We start from the raw sequence: 23727 nt of genomic DNA, 5'->3' as shown, positions 1-23727 counted from the left end.
TCCTGCAGTTCATGACTAGATGAGCAATATTAGATACTTTTTAGCGTGTGTGTATAGATGAGTTATTGAGGGACTGAGCGATGAGTCTGATGTGATACAAAGATTTTTTCAACTGCAAAATCATTATGGATACTTTTTCCATGATTATGTATGTTTACTTATAATATAAAGAGTATATATTATGCTATTGTTGTGGTGATATATGTGTCGAGTGATTGATGATAATGATATGTTGGAATGAGGTTAGTTATCTAGAAAATTTATATATAGGTATATCTTGCAGCATTGGTTGTGTGTTATGGTTCCTTTCTAACAATAGTGATTTATATATGTGTCTCCATTACCGTGAGCATCTGATATTTTATGGTTAATCGAAATATTAATGTACTGGATGGTTTTGGGCAGTGGAAATGTTTGATGACAAGTGATACGAATAATACTTCTCATATTTTAATTGTTAGTAAGCTGAAAAATATATTCTATAAAATAATAATTTTATTTTATTATAATATATGTATTGATTATCCTTATATAGATATATTTATATATATGAGAAATGATGATAATGAAAAGACTATTGGTTGAGCTAACAATGTAATAATAAAATGCTATTATTATTTGAAGGACTTAGGTAAGTATGTATTATGTGAATTTAGGAAATATTAAATGTGATATGTTTATGCTTGTTGTTTCTGTTTATTTTATGACTTTTTGTGTGGAACTAATCTAGGTCTGCCTATGATGCTTTGTAACACTCCAAAAATCCAAACTCAGATCAGAAATAAAAAGCCCAGAAAAGTTAGAAATGTTTTGCTGAAGTTAAGAACCACGAGCAGCATTTATGCACCATAGATGGAACCATGGGCCGTATATGGGGCTCATTGGTCATTTCAAAACTTGGTAAATATTTTTCTATTTCTGACTTCTACGGACAATCTCAATGGCTCATGAAAGTTTCCACGGACCGTTGAATATGTCCGTAGAAAATGTTCAGAGACTTTGGGAATTTTTAAGTGTACAGGAGGAGTGATGTAAGGCTAAAACTACATATTTTTAGTCATTATTCACCTCACATTTAGTATTTTTTATTTTTTTAAGCATAAATTTTATGGATTGTGCTAAATAGTGTACTTTTTTTGTAGGATTAAATTGACATAAAGATGAAGATATTTGGAGCCGAACGAATTAAAGATGGAAGATTATAAAAGAAAATTAAGCAGACAGCTTAATGGATTCAATTTAAAATAAAAAATATATAGTATATAAAAGGTGCAGTTTAAAGAAGAATTCCAAAGAAAATGCATTGTTGCCACGTATGTCACAACCTGATTCCTCGAAATCAGATGGAAGCCACTATAACCCACCAATAGGTAAGCTAACCCATATCCAAGAACTATAAGTAATGGGATTAAAGGTAGAAACTAAATAAGAAATAAAAATGATATATAAGAATAAGCAGAACAAAACAAAAAATATATACAATAAGGGACCCCTCCCAAAACTAGAAAGTCACAAGTACAAAGCTACTACAAAACGAATACAAGACCCAATAGTGGACCATAGGAAAAAGACTTGTCTAAAAAAAGTAAAAGACTAGTCATAATATACATAGAAGGAGAGGGGTAAATCTAGGACGACATGTGCTCACTCTCGTCTTTGGGTCCGCCTACCGCTTGCTCGATCTCAACACTGTAGATGGTGATCGAACCTGCATCATGAAAAATAATGCAGAGTGTACTATGAGTACCAAAACAATAGGTATCCAATAGTACGCTCAAATTACACCTCCTTAAAGAAGCATAAAGTGATCATTAATCAAATATAGAACCCCATGAAGGTTAGAGTCGATTCCACGAGGATTATGGTTTAGACATAGATTAATTGTTTATTATTGCTTTAGCAACCAAGTTATTTCCGTAAAAAGAGAGAAATAAACAGGGAGGATCTTTTATAAACTAATCAATTAATCAAATAGCAAATGTCAACAAACGAAAGTACGGTTTGATGTAGTGTAAATCAATAAGAAGTGAAACTAGAGTTTTATGTATTCCCCACGAATCCTTAACTAAGTAGAATTTTTATTAGTAATTCTTTCCTAGTGTGTTACATGTAGAATAGGTAAGTTAATTTTACCTAAGTCCTTGATCCGGCAAATAGTTGAATTTCACTACGCAATTTAATCCATCTACGAGTGTATGCTTTACTAACACTTACAAAAGATCCCATATATAGCTATTCTTTGATCCGTTCAAGCTAATTAGATGAGGATGATTAGCTCCAAATCTCGTTGTTTAATCGCTTTTCCCATTCATTACCTCCTTGATCCGACAAGTAAGGATAATTCTAGTTCTAACGTTTCCCTCCGTTAAAAATCAATCAAATCGAAGGGAAAAATAATACATGCATGCACACTATTCAAGAATTACTTTTTATTAAGTTCAACGTTATTAATTTTTTATGGTTTCCACAACCCTAGTTGTGGAATTAGCTACTCATAACTACATGTTGACTCTTAATATAATTCAAGTTAGAAGAAATTATAAACTTACAATGAGAAGTGTGAAAGCTCAAAAATCTTCAATAAAATCCAATCGTAAAATATCGATAACAAAAACCCGAATTCAAGAATAAAAGCTCAAAAGTAGTTTAAACTATATTTTCAAACCCAAAAATGTACATCCAAATATCTGAACCTAAGAAGTGTATTTATAGACTAACTTTCCTAAATAAATATGTATTCAGAAACCATAGGAGACTAAAATTCGGATCGGATCTACGGGTCGTAAGCTTTCAGACGAGCCATAGACCCGACTCGTACTCTTTCACCTTGCACTTATTGATTCTTCTTATACACGGTAACTCTCTATGGCTTGTTACCTTGAGAACGACTCGTCAATAGGGGTCGTAGACACTATCCTTTCACCACTTGCAACTTCTATCCACGACTGACTGCTAAGCCTCATTTAAATGTTGATTAGCGTACAACTTGCTCATTTCCTTCACTGTTCCTTCATTCCTTCATTGCTGCTTTGATGACTAAAACCTATGACCCGTATATCAAATGGCGAGTCATAGTATAAGCTCGTAGACCTCAAAAATTACCTTTCTTCAGTGCTATGATCCCTCAATCATTTCTCTAACTTAGTTTCCTGCAAAATATGCACAAGCAACATCAAACATGCTAACATATGCATAAAACACATGCACATTCTTAAGTTTTAAAGAATTAAAAGTGTTGTAAATACATGTACATCAACACCCTCAACTACGAATAGTTGTTTGTCCTCAAGTGACTCTACTGTACTTTAACGACTCTATGCAAAATAAGATTTAGGAATGTACAACAATCATCGCCTATTAACTCCCGACCCTTTCCAATTTTCATTCATGTTACTATTGCAACCATTATTTCAAATAAGACTAACTTATGTATATCAATGCTAGATACTTCAATACCAATAAACAATTAACATGCCAAAAATAACATTCACCATTTTGATGACTATTTAGACAATGCCACTTGTGCCCTCACTAAAAGGAAGTCCCTTTTTTACTCATAAATTGCATTTATTCTTTAAACTTCAAGGACATGGGAAAATACTCACGCTCACAAATGAAATTCAGACATTCATGCGCAATACCATAGGCTTGTCCTTATTTTCAATACTTAGACTCTTGAACCGTTGAGCTAGGGTCTCTATGACTTTTGCGGCTTATAACATAGGCTCGGTAGAAGGTGTGGTGCATTTAGATTTTAGTGACTTTTGGACCTACTCAAACAATATATCAACTTTGAGTCCACATATTCAAACCCATACTTCATTTCACTCTTTGTCTTCGCTTATTCCTTTCGCCTTAGGCATGGCTTTTGCTTATACGTTTTTCTTATGCTTTGTGCTTCTCTTTGCTAACTCTTTCTAAACCATTTGTTCATTTTAGCCAACCACCTTTTTCTTCCTTTTCACACATCATTTTTCAAACCTTTTTTATCTTTTATTTTTCTTTTCTCATACCCCTTCTTTTCTCGCTTTCTTCTCGTAGTAGCCACCCTCAACTTAGGCTTTTAGCTTGAGTTGAGGTGAATATTTATCCTTGGAGGGACCGGGGCCTAAACAAGGAATTTCCATTTGCCTTAAGGGTATTTGAAACATGGGTTTCTTTGATCAAAAAGGTCTTTTAGAAGCTTATATCTTTGGTTCAAAGGGTAAAACAATGTTTGGTTGGTTCTTTAAGGCTAAGTGGAATAAGTCAAAAATGTCCTATGATCCTTTCCTAGCCAACAGTTCAATCATCATAGTATGACCGATGGGGCAAGTTCTAGATTGGCACAAATAGCCCAAACACACAAATGCCTCACACACACTTGGCAACAAGTTTCATTGTTAATCATCAATCTTTGGTTCATATTTTAGTATAAGTCATGTGTTATCATATTGGTTTACATCATGTCACACAGAGATCTTACATAGTCAATCTATCAAAAAAATAGTCAAAGCAATTCAAGAAAATTTCAGAGAGAGTCTATTTGTTTTCATTTAAAATCTTGCCTTCATGCCATAGATACCTACTATTATTTTCCATATACATCCTAAGCATGCCAGTTCAACATAAATTAAAAAGGTCCTATGGGGAAAAAGAATAAAGAAAAGAAAACCCCAAGGATTTAGTCAAGTGTTTAGGGTACTCAAACTTCACATAGATACTCGTGCATTCATTTATAACCACCCCATCCCTACTTTAAAAGCCTTGCATTTTCCTCAATGTAGTACAAAAAATAGTAAAAATAATAAGGGGGAAAGGGAAAAGAACATGTGGCGCCTAAGCGCTAAAGTCTATTTGGTGGCATCCGAGTTCGTCAGTTTGGAACCCGGTGCAGCAACATATGGTACCATGGCAGTCTATGTGTCATCATGAGTGTTAATACAGGAGCTCAAAGCTCCAAGAGTATGCTTCCTCTCGTCCTTTTGTCATATCTCCTCGGTCACTATAGATGCTGAGTGGCCTCCATAACCTCCTGGCAGTCCCTCTTTTTTCTCTTCCTTGCCTCATACCTATCCAAAGTTTCATCCTCAGTATGGGGTCTTTTGTCTCAGACCACCTTGTACTCATCATCCACAAAATAATCAACAAATTGCAGCGGCTAAACAATAAGTAAAGTAAATGGTATAGGGGATGGTATAGCTAGGGATGTGATCTCCGCATGGAGTGCTCCTATCTCAGTCTGAATGGAAGAAATGTCAGCACTGGATAAGGCTTGCAACCTTGCATTCACCCTCAGCTCAAAGGTATTAATACATTCCTGAATTTGTCGCTCTTTATAAGCCAAAGAATCTTCAAACGTTGCTGCCACTCACTCCTCTTATTTGGTGATGAATTTACGGACCCATTGGGGATTCGGATCCTGGAGTGAATGGTGGTACATAATCATCATGACTCTTCTCCACCTCTTCTAAATCTCCCTCTTGAGAATAGGAGGATGCTGATGTTGCAAATGTGTGGGTGTGGGGGGAGTCTCCACATGGTACTGATGAAGAGATGACTTGGTTGGTGTGATGTGATTTGGATCTCCTCACCAATGGTGCCACGTAGTCATGAGAGGACTCTTTCTCGGAAGTACTAAGTTCAGCATGTGTGGGCACATCTTTGAGGCATAGTCTAAAGTTTTCCATGGATTCCTTCTATGATGTAATTTTCTTGCCACTACCCTACTTTGGTGGTTGTTTTAGAGAAATTGTAACTGTGGAGGGAGAGTGAGGACACAAACATAACAAGAAAACAAGTAAACAAGTAAAAGAAAAAACTAGATAGTCATAGTGTTGTGGTCCTACGAGGGAGAATATATAGGTGGTAGAAGAGTAAATAGCCCGTATACTCAACTCGTAGACACAGACCTGCAAGTGTTGTGTCTTTAAAGTTTGGTTAAGAAAGTTCCTTATGACCCATAAGGGGTTTATATGGGCGGTAAGGTTCAGTCGTAGGTTCAGTGCTGTGCTACTGGAATTTTTCAGTTTATTTTAGACGAGTTCAATGCACAAGATGTAGATTAATCTATGACTCATACTTAGACTCGTGTCCCTTGGTGAATGTGAAAACTTAATCACTTATCTGGAGGTGTCGTTTAGAAGGGGTAACTACGACCCGTAGAAGTGTCTACAAATCGTAGAAAACCTTTATTTGAACAATGCAAGATTCAATGATGATAAATATATTTCAAAGGAACGATTTCATGCTTGTTTCTTGTTAATGAATCATAGGCACAATTTCAACAAAACCCAATGCTCCCAGTTATCATTTTAACAAATAAAAAACCTCACAAAATAACCCTGACACTCTAGCAGTTGGCCTATTCTATTGACGAGCCATATGAATGAGATATATAATAGGATACGAGTCATAAGTAGGCTCGTAGTGGTCTATACCTAGGAAGCTTCCCAACTGTACTTTAAATATCCTTTGGCGAGGGGTAATTACTCCTCATAGAATTATCTACGACTCGTAGAACACCTCCTCCTCAGAGATTTTCAAATTCAGAAAATAATCTTACACTACCAATTCAATCACCCCTATATAGTCGATTAAGCATAAAATTTGTTATAACTTAGAACACTAATTAACGCATTTCAGTTTTGTCAAGACTATGTAAGTAATGTAAACATGAAATGTATCATTGAAAGATCAAATTACCATAAGAAAGAAGGAAATCCGCTGAATATTAAACTTGGATGGACTTTGATTTTGATATTCCTAGATGCTTAATGAGTTGGGGTTTTTGGATTTTAGACGTTTTGAGTTTTAACTTGCGTGCATTGATGATGGAATTTGGTGAGGTTTGTTTGGAAGAGAAGAGAAAGAATTCTTGTAACATTTCAAATGACTTTATTTTATACGTTTCAGTTATGCAGGTCGGGTCAGTTATACTACCCGCGAAATAGGTGAGCTACGACCCGTAAGAGTAGACATGGGTCGTAGGCTTGCATCGTCATTTGTTTCAAAGGAAAAGAAATATACCTTGAGTCTAAGAGTATAGTCTATGAGCCGTAGAGATATCTACAGGTCATACAGTAGACTCGTAAACTTAAAACTGCTTCTTGTGTTCAATTTGTGGTTGACGAGTCAATTGTATGAGCCGTATAAGTTACTATGACCTGTGCACTGGACTCGTGTATTTTTCTGAGTCCCCTTCTATTTCTAGTATTTACAAGTTGGTATGGGAACATATTCAACCTTTGGCCTATTTTTTTATGCTTTTTGTGACTCTTATTTGACACGGACCTTGACAAAGTCGAAGTTATCCTAAAAGTTAACAAGTAAAAGTACATGACTAAATTGGGTTGCCTCCCAAACAACGCTTGATTTAAGGTTGTGACATGACGTAGATATACTTAGTTACTCAGACTTCCACTAAGCTTCTATGCTTCCACGATTTTGATTTCATCCTCTATGGCCATGTATGCTTTGATTCATTGACCATTAACTTTGAACTTTGTACCATCCTTATTTTCTAGCTCAACTGCACCATCTGGAAAGACTTGACTCACTCTAAGTGGTCCCAACCATTTAGACTTGAGTTTCCCCAAGAATAAATGCATCCTTGAGTTGAAAAGAAGGACCAATATTTTGGGCGTAGATGTCCGCTTTTTTCAATCTTTTGGCCATGATATTTCTTCATTGTTTCTTTGTACAAGGCTGCACTTTCATAAGCATTTAGGTGAAACTCATCAAGCTCATTTATTTGATTTATCCTTTGCTTTGATGTCGCATCCCAATCCATGTTCAATTTCTTCAATACCCACATAGCTTTGTGTTCTAACTCTACGGGCAAATGACAAGATTTTCCAAAAACAAGTATATAAGACAACATACTTATAGACGTCTTTAATGCAGTGTAGTAAGCCCATAGAGTGTCATATAACTTCCTTGACCAATCCTTTCTATTTACGCTCACCATTTTTGCAAATATTTGCTTGATTTCACGGTTTGATACTTCAACTTGTCCACTAGTTTATGGATAATAAGGAGTTTCTACACTATGTCGAACCCCATATTTTTTAAGTAATGCGTTAAGTAATCTATTGCAAAAGTGGAAACCTCCATCGCTGATTATTATGCTTGGTGTACCAAATCTTGAGAATATGTTATGGTTGAGGAAGGCGGTGACACTCTTTGCTTCATTGTTGGAAAGTGTGATAGATTCAACCCATTTAGACATGTATTCAACTACAATAAGGATGTATTTCATTCCACTTAAACTCACAAAAGGTCCTATAAAGTCAATTTCCCATATGTCGAACAATTCAATTACTAGAATAGGGGTGAGTGGGAGTTCATGTTTCCCTGAAATTCCTCTTTCCCTTTAGCAATGATCACAAGATTTGGCTAAATAATGAGCATCTTGGTGAATTATTGTAAATAGTACCCATATTTTAGGATTTTGTAGGCTGTCTGGATACCACTATGATGGCCTTCGACGGGCAACGAATGACATGCTTTCAAAATACTCATCTTCTCTACTTCAGGTACACAACGATGAATAATCCCATCTGCACAAACACGAAATAAGTATGGTTCTTCCCAAAAGAAATGCTTTACATCAGACATGAACTTGCGACATTAATGAACATTTAAATCGGACAACACTATATCGCTAACCAAATAGTTGGCAACATCGTCAAACCATGGAATTAAGTCATGTGATGCTAATACTTATTTGTCTGGGAAGGTGTCATTTATCTCAACACCATCTTCCAACTTTAACATTGCCTGTTATTCAAGCCTAGAGAGATAGTCCGCTACTTGGTCTGTGTGTACAATGACTTTGGTGCCCAATAGGTAAGATCTAAAGTTCTCGAAAGAGAACACAACGGTAAGAAAATCTTGTTCAGTCATAGTGTAGTTTCTTTGAGCAACATTAAGGGCTTTTCTAGCATACTTTATTGGATGTAAAATCTTCTCACGCCTTTGTCCCAATACTATGCCAAGTGTTACTCCCAATTCGGTGCAATAATCATAGGAGTCAATACTAACCTTTTCTTCAATTCTTCGAATGCTTTTATACAGGCTTCATCTAAAACAAACTCTGTCTCCTTGTCTAGTATTTTTCATAGAGGATGTGCTATTTTGAAGAAGTCTTTGATGAAGTGGAAATAGAATCCAGTGTGTCCCAAAAATCTTTGAATACCTTTTACAGAGATGGGAGAAGGTAAATTTGCAATTACCTCCATGTTTGCTCGATCTACCTCAATGCCTTTATTTAGCATAAAGTAAAACTTCTCCCAATTTAGTACAAGGTTGCACTCTTCACATATTTTTAGTATGTCTTGGAGATGGGCCAAGAAATTCTCAAATGAGTCACTAACCACTGAAAAATCATCCATGAAAATCTCAATTGTATATTCCACCATGTCGGAAAAGATGGACATCGTACAACGTTGAAAGCATGATGGTGCATTATATAATCAGAATGGCATTCTTTTGAAAGAAAACATCCCATATGGGCATGTGAAGGTGGTCTTCTCTTGGTCTTCTGGAGCTATAGAGATCTGATTGTAGCCTGAATATCTGTTAACAAAATAGTACCAACCTTTGCTAGCTAGACGGTCGAGAATCTGGTCCATGAAATACATTGAAAAATGATCTTTTTCAGTCGATGAGTTGAGCTTATGATAATCCATACACACTCTCCAACCGGTGATAGGACCTCATTGGGATAAGTTCATTCTTTGCGTTTGGCACCATAGTAATACCACCATTTTTTGGTACACATTGAACAGGACTTACCCAATTACTATTTGCGATTGGATAAACAACTCCAACATCTAACCATTTGATAATTCCCTTTTTAACTACCTCTTGCATAGGTGGATTGAGATGTCGTTGTTATTCAATGCTTGGTTTAAAATTCAGCATGAGTTAGATTTTATGAGTACAGATGCCAGGTGGTATGCAATTGATGTCAGCTATGGACCACCCTATTTCTCTTTTAAAATGCCTCAAGATAGATGTAAGAGCTTCTACTTGCTTTTGATGAAGATCAACAACTATTTTAACCGGTAGTGTGTTGTTTGGTACCAAGAATGCATATTGCAAGTAAGCTAGCAATGCCTTGAGTTCTAAAGTTAGAGGTTCCTCAATGGATGGCTTCGTGGGCAGAGTTTCCCTATTCTTCAAGTCTGGATCGAGTCTCGTGGGTGCGAGATTAAAAGTCCCAAGGCCATTTAGTGCACAAATGATCTCATCATACTCTCCAATGTGATCTTTATCAAAGTTCATGATAACGACAGCTAAAGCTTCAACACCCAAACTCTCTTTAATAGATATGTCTGATTGCAAATCGTCGACAACATCAATCACGAATACAACTCATAGATCATTGTGATGATTCATTTCTTAGCATTAATCAAAAATTACCTCTTCATTGTTTAGTCAAAAATTTAGTTTGCCAGTTTTCTTTTCTATCGAAGAACGTCCAGTTACCAAGAATGGTCTATACAGAATGATAGGAACATCAAAGTCTACTTCGCAGTCAAGAATAATGAAGTCAGCCTGGAATATGAATGATTCCAACTTCACTAGGACATCATAAATAATTCCCACACTTCTTCACAGTACGATCTGCCAATAAGAGCCACATTGAGGTTGATTTGGGGGCTCCAAAGTCCAATTATCAAAAAACCGCTAGCGGCATCAAGTTAATGCTAGCACCCAGGTCGCATAACATTTTTGCAAAATTGAATACCCCTATGGTACATTGTATAGTGAATGCGCCTGGGTATTTTTTCTTTTGCAAAAGGGAGCGAGTGGTGATTGTACTACAATGATGCAAATTGTTGGCCGGTTCAAAGCTTACCATTCTCTTCTTTGTGACAAGATCCTTCATAAATATTGCATAACTCGTCATTTTTTTATAGTTTCTCTATCAAGGGAACATTCACTCAAAGTTGTTTTAGGATAGAAATAAACTTAAGGAACTTTCCATCTTCGTCATTTTTCTTCAATCTTCACGGAAAAAAAGGGGGAGGTCTTAGCATTAGAATTGGAGTTGTAACAGCGTCTTTTGCATTGCCTGCTCTATCGTCATGCTTTCCAGCTCCTTTTTTAGTTTTTTCGGTGCTTGGTTCATCGCCTATTGCTTCTTTCTTGATTTTGAATTTTGGTTTCATCCTCAGTAACAACCATGTCGTATACATCATCCTCAAGTTCTAGCATAGGTGGATTAATTATTTGAACTCTACTTCGGGTGGTCACCACCATGCATTGCCTATCATTCTTTAGATTTTGAATTATATTACTTAGAAGAGTCCCTTTTTGGTATGGATTCAAAGTGACAAAATCTATCCTAATTGTTTCTCAATAAGTTTTATGGATGTATAATGTGATTCAACTGTTTTATTCATTCCAGAAAGATCATTGTGTATCTCCTTAAGATTATCTTCTGTTGCATCATACTTTTTCATCATCTTTGCCATCATGTCTTTGATTCTTGCAAGTACGAATTATGCACCACCATTGTTGTTGTCTCTTATTTTCCAATCACGTTCTCTGTCTTGCCCATGGTTTCGATCAATGTAAGAATTTCAATTGTAATTATTCTCACGATTGTAGTTTTCATCACAATTGTAATTGTTGTTGCGATTGTAATGGCCCTCTCAATTGTAGTTGTTATAGTTTTGACCTTGATTTCCTTGACCTTGATGACAAGAATCCTAATTTGATGCTTGTGTATTAGTCCGAAAACCCCCCACTTGATCATTCTTATAATAGGCATCTTCCTCATATCCATAATCATCATAACTTCGGGCCCTATTTTGATGGTCAATTGCATTAACTTTCTCTTATCCAATGCTTTTGACTACCAACCTGATGTTAGTCTTTAATTGAGAGAGGTTTTGAAGTATCTCTTCATTTTGTAAGTTGGGATTCTGATTCGTGCGAACAAAAAAGGTGTTTTTTGAAGTTTCTGTGTCCCTCGTGCTCCAAGCTCTGTTGGTCTTTGTAACACGATCAAGTCTCTCTGCGTCTCCTTAGAAAGTGTTAGCCAAAAATACTCTGCTAGTGATGGTTTATGCAATAGCCTTTCCATTATCATCAAGTGCACGGTACAATAGCTCAACAAGTGAGTCGCCACTATCCTATGATTTGGCATGCTTCGTAGATACTTTACAAATCTCTCCCAAGATCCACAAATTGACTCTCCGGGCAACTATTGGAAATTATTAATTCTGACAGTTAGTTTCAACTTCTTGGATAATGGGAAATATTTCTCCGTGAATGCTAGGTGTAATTCATCCCAAGTTGTGATGGAGTTGTACGGAAGTTCGGAAAACCAAATTAAAGCATCGCCAGTAAGTGATAATGGAAAGACGCGCAATCCAATGATATCCATATTTAAGTCTGGGTCACCAATACTACTTTGACAAACATATTCCACATTCTGTTGATAAATGTATAGATCTTCAGATGGCAATCCCGAAAATAGTCATCTACTATAAAGCATTTGAATTAGCCCACTAGTGATGCTAAACTTTGTTCCTGGAGGCACTGGAGGTAACACAATCACACCAGTAGTTTCACCAGCATTAGGATGAACACCATAGTTGTTCCATATGCCAAATTTAGGACGTTGTCTCGGTGGAGGACGTTACCTTGCTGCTTGTGGGTTATTAAGGACATTCTACGATTGATGTTACAGAGGATGTTGTGGTACATTGTCATGTTGTTCTCCAATATATTCTGCGTCATCCCCAAGATCGTGCCCTTAGTTATTATTGTTGTTTCTCGCCATCCTACATTATGCTCTTTCAATTTCAGGATTGAAGGAAATAAAGGGATTGCCTTGACTTCTCGTATTTGTCATGTACTTGGAATCAAAACCTATTACAGAACAAATAAAAGGAAAATTAATGTATAATAAGAAAATAACGATTCCCAATCAAATAATAAAATTAATCTTAGCCTAAAAGTCAAATTCCTCGAAATGGCGCCAAAATTTGATATGCTCAAATTACACCTCCTTAAAGAAGCATAAAGTGATCGTCAATAAAATATAGAACCAACGAAGGTTAGGGCCGATCCCATGAGGACTATGGTTTAGACGTTAGATTGAATTTTTTATTATTTTCTTTAGCAATCAACTTCTTTCTGTAAAAAGAGAAAATAAACAGGGGGGGTTATAAACTATTCAATAAATCAAATAGAAAATGTCAACGAACAAAAGTACAGTTTAATGTGGTTTAATTAAATAAGAAGTGAAACTAGGGTTTTATGTGTTCCCCACAAATCCTTAACTAAGTAGACTTTTTTATTAGTAATTCTTTCCTAGTGTGCTAGATGTAGAATCGGTAAGTTAATTTCTCCTAAGTCCTTGATCCAATAAATAAATAAATTTTACTACGCAACCTGATCCGTCTATGAGTGTATGCTTTACCATCCCTTACCAATGATCCCAAATTTGGCTATCCCATGATCCGTTCAAGCTAATTAGATGAGGACGATTAGTTCTAATCTCGTTGTTTAATTCCTTTTCCCATCCGTTACCTCCTTGATTCGGCAAGTAAGGATAAGGTGAGTTCTAACGTTACCCACCGTTAAAAAGTAATCAAATCAAAGGGAAAAATAATATGTGCATGCACACTATTCAAGAAATAATTTTTATTAAGTTCAACATCGTTAATTCTTTATAGTTCTCACAACCCTAGTTGTGGAATTAGCTACTCATAACTACGTGTTCACACTTAATAGCATTCAAGTTAAATATTTTTTTATAAAATTACAACAAGAGGTGTGAAAGCTCAAAAATCTTCAATAAAATCCATCCGTAAAATATTGATAATAAAAACCCAAATTTAAGAATAAAAGCTCAAAAGTAGTTTAACCTATATTTTCAAACCCAAAAACGTACATCCAAAAATCTAAATATAAGAAGTGTATTTATAGACTAACTTTTCTAAATAAATATGGATTTGGAAACCATAGGAAGACTAAAATTCGGATAGGGTCTATGGGTCGTAAGCTTTCAGACGAGCCATAGACCCGCCTCGTACTCTTTCACCTTGCATTGATGGATTCTTCTTCTAAATGACAACTCTCTACGGGTTACCTTGAACACTACTTGTCAATAGGGATCATAGACACTTTCCTTTCGCCACTTGCAACTTCTAGCCACTACTGACTGCTATGCCTTAATTAAATGTCGACGAGCCATATAACCTACTCGTTTCCTTCACTGTTCCTTCATTCCTTCATTGCTTCTTTGACGAATAAAACCTATGACCCGTATGTCAGATGATGAGTTGTAGTCTGAGCTCGTAGACCTCAAAAATTACGTTTCTTTGGTGCTATGATTCGTCAATCATTTCTTTGACTTAGTTTTCTGCACAATATGCACAACCAACATCAAACATTCTAATATATGCTTAAAATACACGCACATTCTTAAATTTTAAAGCATTATAAGTATCATAAATACATGGTACATCATCCAGTAAGCATCATAGGCCGACTGAGCAAGAAAAGTAAAAATAATATAGAATGCTAGAATTTAAACACAACAAGAGACAAAGGGTGGAAATCTAAGTGGAATGAATACGAGTGTAATAACATAAAAAGAAATAGATAACAACTAACTAAATCCACCCAGACCCCCATATGCCTGGAGGGTACACTCTTGCTAAGCTTTTGTAAAACCTGAACAAACCCTCATACGCCCGACAAGTGCAGAAGAATTAAGATCAACATGGAGAACGTAATGATGTTTCCAAGATTACTACAACCTTCCATGGACGTGAATCAAATTATCTATTAACATAGTTGAGGACTCGAACCAAGAATGTAAAATGGAAAAGGTCTCTAACCACGACTACAAATAGCGATAAAGTTGACCCAAAGATGCAGAGAGTGATGGAATCTAACCACAACTACAAATAGTAGTGGAATCTAACCATGATTGAAGATAGCCTGGGACTCGAACAAAGGTTGAATATATCGAGGCATGGACTTGAACTGTACTAGATAGAGTGAATCAGGGACTTGAACTACGAATATAGGTGAATCAGTTAGATTTAGGATCAGCAACCAACCAAGCATCATAGGGAGAATCCCAAATCGAGTGCCATCAATAAATTACTCCAAACCCAAACCAAATCCAACCGAAATCGACGAGTGACTTCCGAACAAAGAATTAAGTACATTGGAACCGATGGATTGAGGGAATTAGGGATATAGGTTCCAAGAGTTTTGTTACTACATAACTAAGGCCCAGACTATCAGACTCAAGTCTGCTATATCTATCTACAAGAAGCTAAGTTGTCTGAAGCAACGTCAGAGTGACTCAAAGGCCTAACGGCTCCAAAATTTGTAAGTCTATGGCAATCACTAGTCTAAGCCTAGACTAAGGACATATGCTTCCAATAATAAACACAAGACACAATTATGGCACACCACAAGGTATAGATGATCAACTACGCAACCAACATACTTTCACTACCCGAAATACCTGGAAAAGTCCTAACTTATGGGTTCTAGAAAATAGACATGACACAAATCAACATACATTTATATAATCATTCTTAGTCTAAGGAGAGGGAACATCCTACCTTTAGACTGATTGTACGTGCTTCAAATCAACTTCCTAAGTTTTTTCCTTGCGTACGACCTTGGAACACTACCACGTTATCGAAAATACAATTACAACATTTACGATCATTTAGACACTAAAATTACTAAAAATAGAGATTGATCAAATTCAGAGTCTAAATTGAAAATGTAAGATCCGCGCTGGGAATTTAGAAATTGAATCAGCGAAAACATCCTATTTAGCTCACAAAATTTCTATCCCAAAATGAAATACAATTTAGGGATCAAAATACCCCACAATTGAGACATGCAATTTTCACCTTTAAAGCTAAGAAAATTCAACCATGGCGGCAGCCAGAGTATGAATACTACCTTAAAAGGAGGTCCCCTAATAGTCCCCAAGTGCTGCAATACAGTAGCCTACGAATGTGGAGAGGAGGGAATCGGGCTTTTGTTTATGTGGAAAGGAGGGAAATAGGCCTTTGCAAACACGGAGGATCTTCTACGATAACGGAAGGTAATGCCCTTATCCTCTATGAACGTGGTAGCATTCCCTCAAACTTGGAAGGCACCCACCCACCCCTCTACGAATGCAGCTAGGGCTCTGCGAAAGCAGAGACCATTTTACCAAGCCTCCACAATTGTGGCCCACTACCCATGAACCTGAAGGATAAAAGTACCATCCACTAGCAACTGCTGCAACATCAGATTTTGGCATTTTCTATGTTTTCGATGAGGTGCTCGGAATTCGTTTTGAATCTTATTCGCGCAAATGAACTATGCTACCCCACAAAATTTAATATTTTGAACTCACTGAAAAAGTCCAAATTTCCATTCTAGGTTATCTTGATAAAAAGTGGGTCTCACACCCAAGTGTCATTTTTAGTCAATTCAACAAAGGGCTTTGGGATTAGACAGGAAACCTCGGGAAGCGCAAGAAAGGTTGTTCTAGACCAAACTTAAAATTACGGAATTAACCGGATTGACAAAAATTTTATCTGAGCGTGTTTTCCAAGAATGTTGATCAAGATTAAACTTAGGCCAAATCTTAGAGTCTAAACCTCTTAGTGGTCCAAACTTGCACTGAAAGCCTTAAGACTCGTGCTGACCATTCCACTATCCTACTATAACAATTCCAGAGAACCTTCACAATTCCATTATGAGCTTTTTTACATGGTGTTTTGGCCAAAATCAACTGTTCAAGTTTCAAAAACTCAGAAATGATGAAATAAACATAAATCCAAAACGAACAACCTCGTAACTGAATAGTTAGTATCAACAAGTCATAAATTACTTAGGTTGCTATAGAAACACTCTATATAATAAAAAGAATTCATTCAAACTCCCAACACAGCCACAAACTTTTGAGATGCCAAGGACTTCGAATCACCCAACTTAGAGCTCTAGAACTCAAGTTATGAATTTTTGAACTTTGAGGGATGAGGTGAAAATGAGTCTGGTCTTAATTAATAGTCCATCAAGTTGCTATATGCGAACGCGGCTATAGTAGGTCGTGAACGCAAAGAGAAAAGACTCGGGCCTTCACGAATGCAGAGGAGCTCCTGTGATCACGGAAGGAAATACCCTTGGCCTCCGCCAAAGAGGAAATCTTCCCTCAAATGTGCAAGGAAACCACCCATCTCTCTAAGAACGTGGCTAGGGCTCCACAAACGTGAAGACAATTTTACCTAGCCTCCACGATCTCGACCAACTACCCTCTAACGTGAAGGTTTAAAATACCCTGCTACCCACCAAATTCATAATTTTCAACTCAACAATGCAATTGAAATTTTTGTTCAAGGTCATCTCGACAAAACAGGATCCCACACCAAAGTATAATTTTTAGCCAATTTAATAAATGTCCTCGGGATTAGTCCAGAACACTCAATAATTGCATGAAAATTCATTCTAGACCAAACTCGACATTCTAGAGATAACCTCGCTGACATAATTTTTATTCGAGTGCATTTTCCAAAATTTTTGACAAAGGTAAAGCATACGCCGAATCTTAAAGGCTAAACACCCTCATTCTCCAAACTCCCATCGAAAGCCTTGAGGCTCATTTCGACCATACCACTAGCGTAAATTGACAATTATGAAGCTGATGGAATCATCAAAATTCCAATCTAAGATCGTTTATCTAAAGTTTTGATCTAAATCAACTATTAAAGTTTTAAAAGCTCCAAAATAGGATAATGGGCATAAATCCCAAAGGAATGGTGAGGCAATTAAGTAGTCAGTTCTAGTAAGTCATTTATGACTTGGGGTTGCTATTAGAACACTTTGAATGACGAAAAGAATGCATTTAATGAGAAATAACCAGGAGGGTCATTACAACATCGTAGGCTTTAAAAGCATAAGGGATTATTGAAGCGACGCACCGTTTACATGGAACTCATTCCTCTGGGTTTTCGGTTTTCCAATTTCTTTTGGACTAAGTTATTTTACATAGGTTTTTTTCCTATTCAAATAAATATTCCATAAAATTATTTTTACATAACTTTTAACCTAGGAAGAGCTAGGAGCAGCCGTGAAGGCAGGAGAACTTTGGTTTCATCTTTTCTTCTCCTTTATTATTTATTTTTACATCTTTTAATTTCTTTGAATGAATTTTTGCAATGTCTCCATGTTTGTTTTGATTTAAATTTCTAGTTCTAGAATTATGGTAACTAAATAAGATGATTGTTTAGTAAATCTTGATTCAACATATTATTTTATCATATTAGTTGTTCTTATATGCTTTTGCTTACTATTTGAATGTTTAGCTACCATTAGAATAAATATATTATCTACTTTTGAACTCCATAGAGGAATAGAGGGATAGAAAGTGGAAGATAAAAAGTAGCATCCTTCTTTATCAAAAAAGTTAGATTGATTTGTATCTAGGATAGAGATATACCTAGAATCATGCTTGGTTCAAACACGGGATGAAATCTTAATGCTCCATAATTGGTCAAATCTATCTCAGTCAACAATGTAGTTAGGTTTTGAATTATGGTAGAAGGTTAGAGGTATAACGATCTTGACCATGTTATTAACCCCGTGAATCAACAACTAGATAATTAAATAAGTTGATGAAAGTAATACTAAACATGACCATTAGTTAAACAATAATCTTAGCTTGATTTATTCATTGATTGTGTAAAAATTTGATATTTTCTTAGTAACCAGTTATTTTATTTAAATTTTAAGTTTAGTTAATATAAATTCATCTTTAAAATTAGTGCTTAAATAAATAATTAGAATTAGTATAATTTAGTAATATTTAATTAACAAGTTCCTGGGGATTCGACATCTGGCTCCTAAAAAGAGCCACTTTATTTCTTGCACAACCGCGTACACTTGTGCGTGCGTTTGGACAAAATAAATTTATGGCGTCATTTCTGGGGACTTAGATATTAATTATTTTATAGGTTACACTTTTTATTTTTATTTATTTAAGTTTCTTTTTTTATTTTTTTGTTTGTATATATTTCATTTTTTTGTAAAAAAAGAAACAATTGTGTGATATATTACATTTTCTTGATATGATATGTAAATGGTGTGGTGGTCGATGGAAAGATTATTCTCAATGTCCCCTCCACAAACCCTATATGTGAAGAATCTAATATTTTTTATGCTTTTGATAGTATGGATCTTTGCAGAAAATTATTAGATGAACATGACGGTCTTTTTGAAAAAATTTTAAGAATGTGTTCATACTTCATTAATGAAAGAGCTAAGCTAATTCTAGACTTCGGAAAGCTTAGTTTCAATATTCACAACTTTAAAGATGAGTTATGTGAGGGTGAAAAGTACTTATAAGCCTACTTGAGAAGTTAAAATTTGATAGTTAACTACATACTGTTATGGATGTTATCGCTGATGACAAGAGTAATTAAGGGGATGTAAATAGTAATAAAAATCATGAGTTAGGACGTACTGTACCTCATTCCTATCATTTTTATACATTGTTCTTAGATAGCGACATATTAATCAAGCTATCCAAGACTATGAAAGTGTGTAAGACGGAGGAACAATATATTTATATTCTTGAACTAGTAAAACCAAATAAGTGCATTCCTCATTTAAAGGTCAAGAAGTACAAATTGCGACAACTATTTTTTGGTTCCTTCAACTTTATACCACCACCCCTGGAGTGAAAAAAGTTTTTTGATGCAAAGTTGGGGGTACAATTCATAAGTTCAAAATGGAGAGAAACATGGGTGGTGACTTAACTCGTGTCGTAACGTTAAATCAGGCACTTATTGGGAAGCAACCCAATTAGTAGTGTAGCTTCTTATTTTTATTTTTATATTTTTATTGTCCATTTTTGTGTTGTTTTTTGATGGTTAGGGGAAGTCTAAGTACTCAAAATTTGAAGAAAAGGAGCATTTTTTAGCTTAAGTGTGGGGTGTGTATGGACGTTGATAAATATTGATAGAACGTGCTACTAGCTAGACATAGAGACTTCAGGGAATTTTCCTAACCCTTATTTTTAATTTTAATTGATGCTTTAGGGACATAGCATCATTTCAAGTGCGGGATGGAGATCCTTCCAAATATATTGTTTAGGGTGGAGTGTAATTTAGTTTTTTTAAAAAATATTTGTGATAATAATTTTTAGATTTTCTTTTGTAAAAAAAAAATTTTGACAGTGAGGACCACGCTAGTCTGTGTTGGGGACCTAGTCTACGTTATGGACCTATAACGGAAAACTATTCTCATAAAAAATTAAAAAGTAAATTCTTTTATGCAGGTAGCCCAATTTTTTGTAATTTTTTTAAAAGATATATATAATTATAATAAAAAATTGAAAATATTTAAAAGGACAAAAAGATTTGAGCTTTGTTTAAAACTTTTTATCTTTAGTAGAAGTACGCTTACCCACCCCTTGGTTTTCTTTTCGGTTCTTTCCAAGGGGTGTCCCTTTTTAACTGAGTATCTTTTATTTTTTTATATTTTCGGACTAGATTTTCTTTTTATTTGTTTTTTTTTATTTTTTACTTTTTGAAAGAGAAAAGAAAAGACTTTTGACTTGTTACTTGCTATTTAGGCCTAATTTTGAGTAGTACTTTCTTTTGAATGCTTGATTGCTAAACATATAATAGACTTTTTGACATCTAGGCTCATGATTGTGACTCTGTATATAACATATTTTATTTTTGTAGTTTGTTATGACCCCGTCTATTTTAGAAGTAGAATTGATCCATCTTGATTGAGACTTGTTCAATGTGTGGTGAGAATTTTCATATATTTTATGTTTTGCATCTTAGTCTAGAACTTGCCATGCATATTATTGAAGCAGAATAAAAAAGTATTGCTCTTTTTAAAAGACGATAATAGGCTTTCTTCGATTTGTCTTATAAATTTTTGCCTTTTTAAATATTATATTACTAGTTGGCCCTTTTGAGCCTGTAACCTTTTATTGGTAACCATACTTTTGTCTTGACTCTTTTGTTGAATTTCTAGTTTTTGCACCTTACTTTGTTGAGTACTGTAGCATATGCTTATTATAATTGTTAGATTTGAAGAAAATTGATGGTTGAGCGTAAAAAGGTAATCAATAATAGCTACAAAGGGATGAAAAAGTCATCGTTGAAAGAATGTGACATGAAAAAAGGAGAGAAGTAAATTGCTTGAAGATACAAGAAGTGAAACATTTTTTATGAGATTAAATTATTAGTGAAATAATTGTTTAAGAGAGGGCTAACGATAATGGGTGATAAAGTCTTAAAGTGCAATGTTCTTAGGGAAGTGTAAGCCACTATTATAAAGTTTTCTTATCCATCCCCTAGCCTACATTACAATGTGTTAAAGTCCTATTTGATTTTATTCGAACATGCTTAATTAGTAGAGAGGTAGATAATAGGATAGCCTATGGTTCTTTATGCATACATGTGAATTCTTTTGTGAGTGTGAGAGTTCTTCTTTGATGCTAAGTCCTTAATTTATATTCAATTGTTAAATTAATTGTGTGGACTATTTGTTTTTGTGAGGGCACTTGTTTAATGATAGATTGATATTTATTAGCTTTGTTTGATGGAGTAGGTGAGCAGACTTAAATTTGATGAGGTAGAGTCCTTCATTGAGGTTAGTAGGTTAGAAGTTTGTTCTTTTATTATATATCTTGCATAATGATCGGGAATTGTAATTTATGTTTTGAAATTTGCATATGACCGAAATATTTGTATCAACCAAAGTGGTGGCATTCCTAGTTTGATTTTTTGGAAAAGGGTCAAATATACCCCTATACTAATGAAAATGGTATAAATATACCCCTTGTTATATTTTTGATCTAAATATACCCTTTTGTTTATAATTTTGGTTCAAATATACCCTCTCATTATACATTGAAACAAATGCACCCTTAATTTTAATGGAAGAATACTTGAAAAGCTCAAAATAAAATAACTCATTTCCAATTTTAAATATCTGATTTTTATAAATAAATAAAATTTTCAAATACTAATTTGAGGTTTTTTCTTAGAAATGACAATACAGAATGTGTTGCATAATTTTAAGTACTTATACATGAAATTTCTAAGAACTAATTTTAGTGTTTTTTTCTTACAAAATGACAAGACAGAAAATGCTACAAAATTTTTAAAAATTACTCACATCTCTTATTAATATAGGTATATTAATAAGATATAAAATATAAATGCAGAATTCCTTTACCCAAGGAATATAGTGCTAGTGTGTCAAAATTTATCAAACGTTATTCAAAATATTGATTACATAACATACTTAAATTATAATACAATCATCCTGAACTTAATTTTTTTTACTGAAGAGACACATCTCACCTTTTTTATTTTTAAAATATAAATAACTTTTGACAAAAAACAACAAATGAAGATTTAGGGTTATATTTAAAATTGGGAATGCATTATTTAATTTTGAGTTTTTCAAGTGTTCTTCCATTAAAATTAAGGGCGAATTAGTACCAAAGTATAATGAAGGGGTATATTTGAACCAAAAATATAACATGATGGGTATATTTAGCCTGAAAGTATAACAAGGGTTATATTAAAAACTATTTTACATTAGTACATGTTGCGACCCAATTTCTCAAATCATGATGGAACCTACTATCAACCCACCTGTAGGTGAGTCTAACCCCAGAATCCAGAATCATAGGCAACGGACCATCACAAGTGAAAGAAGAGAACCGAATAATAATAATAATAAGAAGAAAAGAGTAAGAATAATATTACAACAAGATAACCCCACCAGACATGATATCAGTCGGTATAAGAGAGTACAAGGTTTATACATATACAATAATAGTAATAATAATTCAGACTATCTCCGAATATCAAATAAAGACTAGTCCAGGCGAAAAATAGAATGAGATAGGCAACTCCGAATGCCATGACCTCACCAAAGTCTCCCAAATCTAAGAGCTATTCCATAGGACATCAAAATCAGTAGTGAAGACCCATACTATGATCTGTAGGATACACAAGTGTAGTATGAGTACCAACAAGTGGCACTCAGTAGGCATCGGCTGACTACGACCCAAAGATAAAGCAAGTATAAAAAATATGTAAGCAAGGAGTATATATCACAAGTAACTAATAGAAACCTGCAATAAGAAACATCTAATATAAGAAAAAGAGAGAAAATAGGAAACAAGCAAAGACATACCTAGTGGCCCCAGCCCAAGACCTAAACACGATGACACTCTATGAAAAGAGGGAACAACTAAGTCACACCCTACTAACAGAAGTAAACACAGATATCACATAAAGGCCCAAAGGACCGTATCAAGTAAATCACTGCACAAAAGTTAGATAAATAAGAACAAGAACGATAACTACCTTCAAACAAGAGACCACCCTTTATACCGCCACAAGTTTGCAAATTTTAAGAAAATATCCCCTGAACCCCTGTGTACGCAGAAAGTTCACTCAAAAGTAGGTAAACGCGCATGACATCCCATACTACCGATAGGTACAAACAACCATGCGGGTGATAGATAATGCATATATGAATGAAAGTCATGCAATAAAACAAGTAATACCATTTTTACCAAGTTCCTCGTACAAAGAGATATACACCTACTTCTAGTCCAGGCCAAGAAGTAGGACCCATGCGCCTCTATGGGATCACCATGGAAGGCTCGGGAATGCCCCTATATGCAGGCCTGGTCCTGGTCCATGACATATATCA

This window comes from Solanum dulcamara, chromosome 10 (assembly GCF_947179165.1).
Source record: "Solanum dulcamara chromosome 10, daSolDulc1.2, whole genome shotgun sequence".
In the NCBI taxonomy this organism is placed as follows: Eukaryota; Viridiplantae; Streptophyta; class Magnoliopsida; order Solanales; family Solanaceae; genus Solanum; species Solanum dulcamara.
Note: the sequence above shows the minus strand (reverse complement) of the source record.